The sequence below is a fragment of the Numenius arquata genome, chromosome 15 (assembly GCF_964106895.1).
Source record: "Numenius arquata chromosome 15, bNumArq3.hap1.1, whole genome shotgun sequence".
In the NCBI taxonomy this organism is placed as follows: domain Eukaryota; kingdom Metazoa; phylum Chordata; class Aves; order Charadriiformes; family Scolopacidae; genus Numenius; species Numenius arquata.
The window spans coordinates 10,724,366-10,735,985 of record NC_133590.1 but is presented as its reverse complement, the minus strand read 5'-3'; positions in this window follow the sequence as shown (position 1 = coordinate 10,735,985).

Here is an 11,620-nt window from a genome sequence, read left to right as displayed (position 1 = left end):
ATACAGACTGGTCCTCGGAGTGGAAGAAGAAAACGAAGTAATTGGGTAGAGAGGACTAAGCACCCGTGATGCTGCTTAGCACAGCCCATTTCAGGCATGACTTTGAGAGCGGCAGCACGTATTTTGAAGTTGTGATAGTATGAGGTGTGTTGCAAAGCACTGTGACAGAGGTTCAGCATGCTTTAAACCTTCCCCAAAAGGTTGATTTAGTAAATTATAGAGTAAGAGGAGGCAATTCTGTGTGTGCATGCTGAGAGAAAGGAACAACAACAACAACAAAAGAGGGGAGAGAAATATGGGATGGTTTGTTTTTCCAGCGTGCTTTAGGTAAACAGAAGTGTTCTCAATTAGATTTCTTCTTTCCAATCCATTAGGGTTAATGCAGTTTTAATTAGCACTTGATTTGCAGGCTGTGAGGTATGGTTTAATATGCCTTTTAGAGATTCCAAGCCAAAGTACTGCAAGGAATTGAACATAAATGAGCAAATTAAAGTGTTTTCATACCCATTTTTGTTTGTAGATAATTTTTCCACCAGGTTTCCTTTGTATAAAGGTGATCCTAAAATAGAGATCTTGGTTTCTTTGTGGAAGAGGCATTCAATACAAAACATTCCATGAAAACCTTGGGTTTTTCTCTGCTCTCATGCGCTAGCCCTGTCTCCAGCTCCCGTTAGCAGGTGCACTTCTTGGTCTCATTGCTAAGGCCACTTATCTCGCCCCGTTGGCATTGAAGATAGCCAGATCTGCAGTGGTGACCTTGCACTCGTGTTGAATAATTCCTTTCTCTAACTATGCCATAATTATCAACTTTGCAACTGAATACTGGATTACAGCCCAAGAGTTCCTCCTGAATGCAAAACATGAGGAATTCAGCGTTTGCAGTGAGTAAGTCTGAAGTAATCTACACAGGTGCTTCTTATATTGCACCCGTCATCGTGGTATCCGAGCTCCTGCAAAGGTCTGTGATCGTGTTGGTGCTTCCAGTTCATATAAACAGAATCTGACTCCTGCATTCCTTTTGTGCTTCTGAAATGTGTGGAAATCACAGTATCTGGGGGGAGCATTTAAAATAGACCTGAAACAAAAGCAGTGAAGGAGCAAGGACACTCTGCCCTGAGTGGTTTTATCTAATTTATTTTGGACAGAAGTGGTTTCTTAGACCAAAATTATCATAGTAAAAATAATATAAAAATTAAATTGGGAAATTCTGGACCAAACCCAGAAAACCACTGCCCTCAGGGCAAAAGGCAAGTTGAACACTGAACATTGAAGTGTCAACATTAATTCTGAAGTCCTACAGTCTCTATCACTACATGGGATTTGTAGCTGGCTAAGATCTTTGAAACCCCAGCACATGCCATAGAATCTGTTCTGCTGATCCACACTTGTAACCCCTGTTCACATCCACAGGTTATTGTCTCCCATTAGAAGGAGACTCTCTTTCCACCCAGTACGTTCTTGGCACGGGAGCACATCACACAGGTGGATGACTGAACGCTTCACTCTGGCCAGATGGCCGCTCAGCTTTAATGTTGATTAGACTTTATTATGGCTTACTGATGCAATGCTGCTACTAGCTCTGCACAGCAGGACCTCATTAACGTCAGTGGAGCTCTGCTGAGGCCCAAGGGTCTATCCACAGGGGTCCAACTAGCTGCAAGATCAGGGTCTATATTTGTAAATAGTGGGATAAAATGAATGAGACTAAACGTGACGGGGGATGGCTTCAGGCAAGTGCTTTAGCCAAGTACTTGGTTGGATGTGTCTTGGTCTAACAGGAAAATGGTATGTTGGTTTAGGAGAGAGTCCTAGTGGGTTGAGAAATATGTCAAATAATCCTGAAAAGGTGGCGTACTTATGTTTCCAGCAGGTATATGGGTCTTGAGGTCCTCATGAGTATAGTGACTAGCCCGTCAGCCCTTTGAGTTGGTGTATTACAGCCAAGGGTTGCTGTCGGTCATCAGATGACTGGTCATCGGTCATCAGATGACTGGTCATCAGTCATCAGGAGCTGCTCAGGACCACCCAGCCCAGGTTTCTCTGGCTGTCCCTTTTGCACAGGACCTACGGTGCATCTTGATTCTGGGTCTGGGCTCTCAGAAGGCGGTTCGTATGCCGAGTAAGCCAGAATTTGGGAACCTCCTTGTCTAATTATTGCTCAAGTAAAACTTAGCTGCAATAGCAATTTAGCTAACTGGCTAGCATTGTTTCTCATGTCACTCCCTCCTTTCCCAATATAAAAAGATTTGCAGTGAAAACAAAAGAAGAGTGTTGGCTTAATAAATCTTCAGGCTTTCTGCATAAAATGCTGGCACCGAGACGCCGAATGTCGCACAGCCGCCCTCGGGAGTGAGCCCTTCCTCGCTGGACACAGGACAGACACTGCTCTGTGCCTTCAGTTCTCGTTGCCAATACCTGTGTTTATAAAGTAGCGGCTCTGGGGAGCTGCTTGTCCCCAGATAGGGATGTGAGGGGACAACCCGCCCTTCGGTGATGCCAGTTTTAAGCAGGACTTTCCTCCGGGCAATGTGGTCCAGCCCTCGCCGGGACAAGGAGGAGGAGATGCCGGCTGAGGAGCAGCGGGCACGGGCTGCTGGAGCCGGGTCTCGGGGCCGCGCAGGCTGCGCGCTTGCACTCTGCCTCGCCACCACTAGATGGTATTTGACAACCACTTCTGTTCACCGCCCTTAAAAAGCCTTTTCCTGGCTAGAAAGCAAGCCCGACGATTTCTCCCTGCTTCTAGTAAAACTCTTTCAGTAATTTTTTTAATTATATTTTTTACAGTGCTGATAACAGGCAGGTGAACAAAGCGGCTGTTGTGCTAACCAGCTAAAACAAAGCAAAGGATTTGGGAGGATTGGATGCTGCAGTTCTTGACCTTGTGAGCTGGCACCACTCATTCCCGGAAAAGCACCGAACGCTTTCCCCTCAGCATTGCTGGTACCATGCCATACTTTCCCACCGAGATATTTTTTGAGTATTCTTTCCTTTCCAAGATGGAAAGCCCAGCCATACCATCTTCTGATGGTGTGAGGCTTCCAGCACTTCTGAATATCCAATGCCTTGATGTTTTAAAAAGCTGCTGTGGCTGTGAGCACAGTTCAGCATCGAGGAGCATGTGCTGGAGAACACGCGGTCCTACCTCACCAAGAGAAGGTCGGTGAGGATTTAGAAGGTAACCCAAATGGGACAGCCCTGATGCTGTGAGCAAAATGACAAATGATTCAGGTCAGGCCACCTCTGGTTGCAAACTACAGCTTTTAGGATCTAGCTCTCCACACTTCGTACGTTGGTTTCAAATAAGCATTTTGCTTATTTTTTTTTTTTTTTTTCTGGTTGTTGTCACTATAAAAGATGGACAGGACTCTGCCTCGAGCGGTCAGACTCTGATCTCTCCTGCTTTAATTGGGTGGTTAGTTGTGTCTTTTCTTTCCCAAATTATTTGCAAGAAATTGTGATTTAATCCATTCTGCACTTAAGAAATTTAATCAATCATTAGAAATAACTGCCAATGATAGGGAAATATGGTAATTCATGTTATTTTTGCAGACAAAGCACTGATATAAACAAAACATAATTAAACATGCCCTCTTTATACACTTTATAAAAAGCCACAGTCCTTGGGTATTATAAATCTAAACTTATTTCTCTGATCTCAGGGCATAGAATGTCTTCTGTGAATTGTGTTACTTCTTGTAGGAAAACACTGATAATATTTGCCTTGCAGGCAGCATAAAACACAAAATGTAAAATAAAAATAAGTTATTAATCAGACTAACGGGCAACTTAAATGGAAAGCTGTCTTCTATGTCACATTAAAAATGATAATGAGCAACATTTCACAAGGCAATATTACTAAAAAAAATAAAAAAAATATCCATGTTAGGCACAGACTTCTCAATCCATATCTGTGCTGTAGTCTCCAGGAAGCAAACAAGAAGGACAAGTTTTGTAGTTGGTTACCATGGGTATGTTGCCTGAGGAATACCTGCATTTCAACATGGCCATACCTAAAACAGGTGTTGCTTTTTTATCTTCAGCTAACCCAGCCTGAGGCAACAGTGATCTTGTTTTTCCAAATTTGCATCTTAGTAGAAACAAAGTTTTAGCTCAATTAAATACCTGTCACAGAGGGGAGGAACGAGTAGGAATATGTTGTGACGCATAAGAATATGTTGTGGTTTTGAAAGTGGTCTGGTAAGAGCTATTTCTTTAATGATCTGTGACAAAAACAATGCAAAAAGAAAAACCCTGCCCTAAGGGCCGGTATGTTGTTCTTTGCTTCTCACATGGAAATTAAGAAACAGAATTTTTGAATGAAGTTCATTGTATAAAAATACAGCCTTTTCCCTAGCTCACCTCACAGGCACCCGCAGGCTGCTTTTGCAGTTTTCAGAAAGACATGGGCCAAGTTCTTCCTCCCGTTCCAGCGTATTTTGAGTTGAATTCTGGTTTTTAGGTAATATTCTTATTCTAGGAAGGTTATTAAGGCTTGTGCTTTTCTTGCCCAGTAAAAAATAGGTCAATTCAGAGTGATCCTCTGTGTCTGTGTGCATCGTAGGAGCAGTCCCACACCTGATTTGCCATATGTTGTTTGCTCATGGCAACATCCTTTGAGCTGCCTTTGGTGGCAGCAATCAGTATTTCCAAGGGGTGGATAATTCTTGTGCTTTCAGATATTGTATGTAGGACAGACTAGTCCCGGCATCCTCCACCTATCCCTGAAATCTTTGTCTGCCTCATCTGCCCTTGTTGTGACATCAAGGAGACTATGCTGGGCAAACAAACCCACTAACTTTCTCCTTATGAAGACCCCAGCATCACCCGTGCAGGAGCAGATGGGATTTGCAGGGCAAACTGACCTGGAAGAAGAATTCAAAGACTGTGTGGATCCCGTGACTGACCCTCAGGTGACCCTACACTTGGGGCTGCCCTCTGGACAGGGGAGCTGGTGTACCGCGTAGATCTGGAAATTTGTTTTCTGATGTATTTTTAGCCTTTTTGAGGCTTGTGTCACAAGTCTAATGAGCAGTCACTCTGAGGCTGCTCCGGTACCACACACAGGAGTCTTCCTGACAGTGGCAATACATCATGTCTGCATTGCCTCCATATTTCTACTGACCGGCTTATTGTCTGCGTGTCTGTCATAGTCTGGTTTCAAGGCTGTGGCTGGAAGGATGTAAGAGGTCTCTCTTTATAAGAAATCTTAGCAAAGACGCTTGGAGGTATATTCAGAGGCTCATCCACTACGGGAGGTGTGCTTCTGCTTCCCATATGTAAACCAGGTAGCAAGGCTTTCTTTTTCTGTTTTGTGTGGTTTTGCAAGGAGTTTTGCTAGACAGGTGTTGCTTGTTGTTGTGTAGTTCTTACCATGAGAGGACCCAGCTGTCAGGTGAGCTTTACAGAAATAGTAATTACCCGATTGCCAAAACAACACTTAGAAACATAATATTTTTCTCTAGCCAGAGAAGAATCCTCTCTTCCCAGCTCATCCTGGAGATCTCAGTAAATTCCTAAAGCTTATACTTTCTGGAGTGTTCTCCAAATCTCTCTGTGTGACAGCTCAACTACTCAGGTGCTTTTTCAGCTATAACTGTACCTGAGTTCAAAGCCAGTGAAGACCCACAGGGCCTATGGCTTCAGACTGAACGCTCATGCTGAATGCTAGATCTTCTTTGTGGCAGAGGATAGAACTCAGTTGTCTGACATGCCTCACTCTCCCCATTTAGCTCTGTGTTTAATTTTTATTCATTTACATTCTCATCCCATTTCTTTCCAAGCTCAGCTAGTCATATATAACATTTTACGTATATATCCCTACCAGAGGGAACGAGTAGGATCTCCAGCAGTGGAATTCTGGGGGCATGTCTGCTGCACATTGGCACACAGCTGAGATGCAGTGCCAAAAATTCAGGCTGAGTGCCAGGAAACATGCTAATATCAATGTACCAGGCTGTGGAAAACGATCTAAGTCCCATACATGAACCTAAAGAATATTGCTGTGCTACTGGACAAAGGACTAGAAATGTGTCAGGAGAACGCTCTTGCAAAGGAGCACATGGATTCTGAAATGCCTCTCACCACTTCTGTGCTACCTCTGCACCCCCCTGCTATCTTTCTATTGCCATATGTTTATCTGAGGTTTTCTTGGACAACAATGAATACATCCAGCACAAAAGTTGGCCCCTGCATAGTAAAGGGTGCCATTGTATGTGAGGTTTATTGATCATACATGCTAGCTCTGGTAGGGACATGGAAAAGGTACTCCGTGTCCTGGGAGCAGCAGGACTGCAGCGAGCACAACTGGGTCCAGCAACCTGGGTGTGCTGGATGTGAATATTAGCTAGGAACGGATCTGTATGTGTCCAATGGCCCTAGATTTTCCAGCTACCTGCAGCTTAGTCACAACCACTACTCTATTCAGGCTGCCCTGAAGTCCAGAAATTTGAGGAAATCTTCTTATTTTGACCAGGGAAAAAAATCAGAGTGAAAACAGAAAGGAAAAATAAAAATAGTTTTGGGGAAGTATTTTAGTTCTGTCATGGAGTTCAGTGGGCTGATACGTTGTCTCTGCCTTTCGTCTAAGAAAACAGGCACAAAGAGGTATCGCTTTTGTGTGATGGCACAATGAATTTGTCAAGGCAATGAATTTGTCTAGAAGCCTCAAGGTATGTAACAGGAGACCTGTGTTTACTGAATCCTACTCTTCTAGGAAGGGGATGACAGTGAGGAGATGGCAGCATTGCTCCAGCCCTGGCAGCAGAGGAACCTGCCCTGCACAGCTTGTGACAGCTCTTCCTCTGTGAGCAGGGCCATACACGACTGTCTCCCACAACTGCTTACATTAATGACTCACAGAAGAGCAGGGGAGCTGGCTGGTCCCTCAAGGCAGGCAGAACTTGGTCATGGAGCTGCAAGGGAGAGACTGCAGGTTCCTTGAGTGGTGATGTTGGGGCCGGTGAATACGGAGTCTTTAATGCTTGTGAAACGACCCGTTATATACACCTCTCCTATGAGGACAGGCTGAGAGAGTTGGGGTTGTTCAGCCTGGAGAAGAGAAGGCTCCAGGGCGACCTTATTGCAGCCTGCCAAAGGGGGCCTACAGGAAAGGAGGGGACAAACTTGTTACCAGGGCCTGTTGCAATAGGACAAGGAGTAATGGTTTTAAACTAAAAGAGGGAAGATTTAGACTGGATATAGGGAAGAAATTTTTTATGATGAGGGTGGTGAAACACTGGCAGAAGTTTTCCAGAGAGGTGGTTGATGCCCCATCCCTGGAAACATTCCAGGTTGGATGGGGCTCTGAGCAACCTGATCTAGTTGAAGGTGTCCCTGCTCATTGCAGGAGGGTTGGACTAGATGACTTCTAAAGGTCCCCTCCCACCCAAACTATTCTATGATTCTATGATTCTACAATTCTATTACAGTGCCTGGGAGGGAGACCAGATACATCTCTGCCTCTGCTCATCAACTAAACAGCTTCTTGCCTCCACCAGCATGTTGCAGTGGGTGCAGTGGGTATTATATGTCACACAAGCCACTGAAAGAGCTAGTTATCTTTTGGACAAAAGCATGTGTAGAGGATGAGAGTAGCTATTTGGGTGCTAGGTCTGTAAGTGAATGTTATGGCAGGTATAAATTAAGGTTCTCAGGGTGAGTGTTGATTTACACAGTCCTTGAAAGGAATCGCTCTGGACCCAGCTTGTAGGAGACATGCCACAAATCTACATGCTATTTTGCGTTTCAGAGAGAAGGAGAAATTCTTTGTTTTGTCTCTGGTTAAATAGCCAGTTGGGACTAGGATTGACAAAAATGTGTCCACTGAAATGTTCTTTTAAATTAGAATATAGCTTTATGATCCTCATTTTTTTTATTTCATTAAAATTATGCATATTTTAATGAAAAAAAAAAAAAGGTTGCCTAATTCCCCTTCCCCTCTTAAAATGTGTTTTTAGTTGGGAGATTTGAAATATAGACTTTCTATATATATACATGTATGCGTGGCATAGAACACTAAGAACCAAACATATTTTGAGGGATGAGGTGCTGAAAGTGTTCAGTTCCTGTTTTTGATAGTCCCTCCCCAAACAGCAGTCATCTGGGGGGGGGGGGTGTGTCCTCCCTGTATCTTTTTAATGAGTTTTCTCAAAGAACTCATTGTATTTTCCAGACAAATGTAGTGGAAGCTGGTTCTGATCCTGGCTTCTGTCTAGAGCAACTCTGAAATCAGCTGAGCCCTTTGGTATAAACAAGAAGAAACTGGTCCACAACATGAGTTTTCAAGGATGATGTATATTCAAATACTTCCTTCAATTTTAGTGGGTAGTCCCTTCATACATATAATGTTGTCAAGTGTGATAAAACAGAGGGGAAAGTGATAGCTCCTGGACCCATCAAGACTAAGTCAGCAGGAGCTAGACAGAATATTCATGTTTTGCTCAAAAGAAGTGAAATTAGCAGCACGGTCTGCATCAGAGCAGAAGGCTTGTGTATAGAACTGTAAATTCCAAGTATTTTCAGTTATATATTGCTGTATCTTCCCCCTCACTTAAAAAGTACCTCTTTTTACAGGTTCTAAACGCTCCTTGGATCATGTCATGTTTTGCTTTTATTTGTTGTTTTAGTTTTTCTCAATAGTGATGTTACAGCACTGTCTAGGGTTGGTTTTTTTAACGCTTTTTGTTCCAAGTCAGGAAAAGCAAATAAAAAATAGCTAAAAAGAAATTAGTAAAGAATATCTGACTTGAAAAGGAAAAAGGGAAAGAAGAATGTGAGGTATAAATGAAATGTAGACTCCACAAGTGATGTACCTAATAAAAGGCTCAGGCCTGACTGATCCTTAGCTACAGATATATGCTTCTTGAGGATGAAACAGTTGAAGAAACGGGAAGGACTTAAGTCCTCAATTAGTTTAGTGATTAAGATGTTGAAGTAAGTCACCAGAACTCTGTGGCAATGTAACATTAATAATTTTGAAGCAGTATTTAGAATTTATGTAGTTCATGTTTTACTGCATCTCCTCCCAGGCGCTGAATATACGGGGGCTCTCTTCTTTACTGCTTATGCGTGAAAATAGCTTGTACTCCTAAGAATAATCTTTTGTGCTTAATAAAAAACAAAACCAGATCATCTAAACCCAGGAAAAGCAGGAAATCTGAACAATGTGCTTCTTATTCTTGGGGCTGTTTATGGAAAGCTGCATTTGTATGACAAAAAGCATAATTTTTTAGTATATCAAACTTTTCACATCAAATACTACTAATGCATTTCAGTTCCTCCTCCTTTTCTGTCTAACTATTACCAGCTCATTTACCACTTGCTGAAGTGGAGGACGGGCCAAAGCTTTTATCTATGGTTTCTTTTTCTCATTACCAGAGTGTTGGTGTGGAGTGGAAGTGATCACAGCGAGAGCTCCATCCTGTGCAGACCCTAGAACCCCACTCTGGCTGCTCAGGCAGTTGTCTCTGTTACTGAGAACTTGTTGCAATTTATCAGCTAGGTAAATTGGTTTTATTCCTTCTGGAGAATTAATAAGCCTTTTACTGCCAACCAGGTATCTGTTTTTCAACTAAGGACTTAGAAATCTGTTTTGTCTCTTACATTAAAGAACCCTGAAGGGATTTTCCTGAAGGAAAAAGCTTTCTATAGAAATGTGCCAGTTGTCTTGGGTGGTGCTGCGTTCCAAGTGTGATTTATGGATCATCTGTGCTGTAAGGAGGTTTTTCCTGGAGATGTGAGACTAACTGGTGTGTCATGAGTTCTAAAACTAAAGACTAGAACTTGAAAAAAAAATGAAGGAAAAAAAAAAGAATAAGGAAATGAAATTTATTTCCAGAAATGAAGCTATCCATGTACCAGTCAGAGCCTAGTGAGACATGATAGTCATTTTGTGTCTCTCACCATAAAAAACTGTACGGGTGCCCTAGTGCAACGTGTAGATCACTCTGTGAGTGCTGTTTTCACACATCAATATTCTGCATAGTCGTGCTGACATAGAGTAGTTCATTCCTGCATGGATGGATTCTTCAGCATTAGTGGGAGAATTTATTTTTGTTATCCTCTTGAAAAGCTTTGTCTTTCCTGAAACAGCTTAGGTGTCTTGGATAGTCATGAATTCCAGAAGGTCTCACCAGCTCAAGTGCTTTCTGCATACCCTGTTCTTTTTGAGGGAACTGCCCCTCTCTGTATTGATACTGGAGCTTTCCCCGTCATGAAACACAACAGCATCTGTAGTAGCTACAGCACAGTAACACATAGCATTTAATCCCATGGTAAAGAGGAGTGAGACTGGAGGTAGGGGTGAAAGAAGAAATTAGGTAAAATAGATGTAATCCTTCAGGATAGAATTTTGCCAGGAATCACTATTTCCTGTAATTCTTGATCTTGCAAAAATTAGAAGAGTATCTGAGAGACCACAATTATCTACAAATCTGGGAATGTATCCTGTTCTAATCCAACAGAAGTTTAGAGAGATTAGAAAGGGTTTATTACCACCCATAGCACAATTTCATGACCTTGTTTTGGATAGTGTATTTTGCAAGGTTGTACATCTACAGCTGAACAAAGAACAAGACATTTCAAACTTAGATATTGTGATTAATGAAATTCATTCACAATGATGAAAACAGCTGAAATGTCCTGGGTCTTTGTAAAGATTTTGAATTTTCTACTTTTGGAATCCCAATCAATTAAGAACAAAGTAGGTTTATGACAGCAAAATGATAGTAGTTTTGTATTTTAGAGCGTAAGTTTTCTTGCAAGTTGTTTCTCAACAGTGGAGAAAGTTGTGGCAATCCTTCACAAGTAGTTTGGAAGACAAAAACCCCAAACTTATAAAGGTTCCTGTCTTACAGGAGGCAGCTCTTCTAGCTCCAAAAGGCATTCTGAGAAAAGAAAAGTAATTGTCCGAGTTGCTGCAATTAAGGAAATCACCAGTGTTGGTTCTGTACTGAATAAATGTTCCTGCAATGGGCATGCTTGCTCAGGGTTTACTGGTGTAATCCCCATTTTCCCTCTGGGAAACTAGGAGGATTTTTGAAAACACAGAAGAAATCTTTCAAGTAAGCTACTTCACATCATACTGGAATAAAAAGCTCTCTTATCATACAAAAGGTAATATTGTTGTATTGTGCTTTGGAGAGTCAAATAGCTTAAGGATATAGGGCTTCTTTCTTCTTCCCTCCCTGGTGTAATTCTATTGACATGTATAATTTCTTCTGCTTTCCACCAGATTTGTTTGCACTGAGTCATTTTGGTCTCTCCTGTTTGTTAATATGGGCTGAGGAAAGGACCTTCCTTGTGTAGTTAACAGTTTCAGGCAGGAGCTGTCTGCAGATCTGCACAGGTCCACTGGAGCTGGATCCAAAGCAGGTCATCAGCTCTGCTGATACACCGTGTTCCCCACCATCAGTCTTCTCCCAGGCTCTCCTGGACAAGGCTGCAGCAGCTGTACTTTTTCGGGACATGCTGGATGGGAAAGGACCAGCTCCCTACAGTAAGTCCACAGCACTACACAGGCACCACCTCCCTTGTCCTCCTAAACCAAGTCCTAGAGACAGGAGCAGTGTCACAGCCAGCAGTTCCCACAGCTACGTGCCATTGAACAATAAAGGGCTGCGTA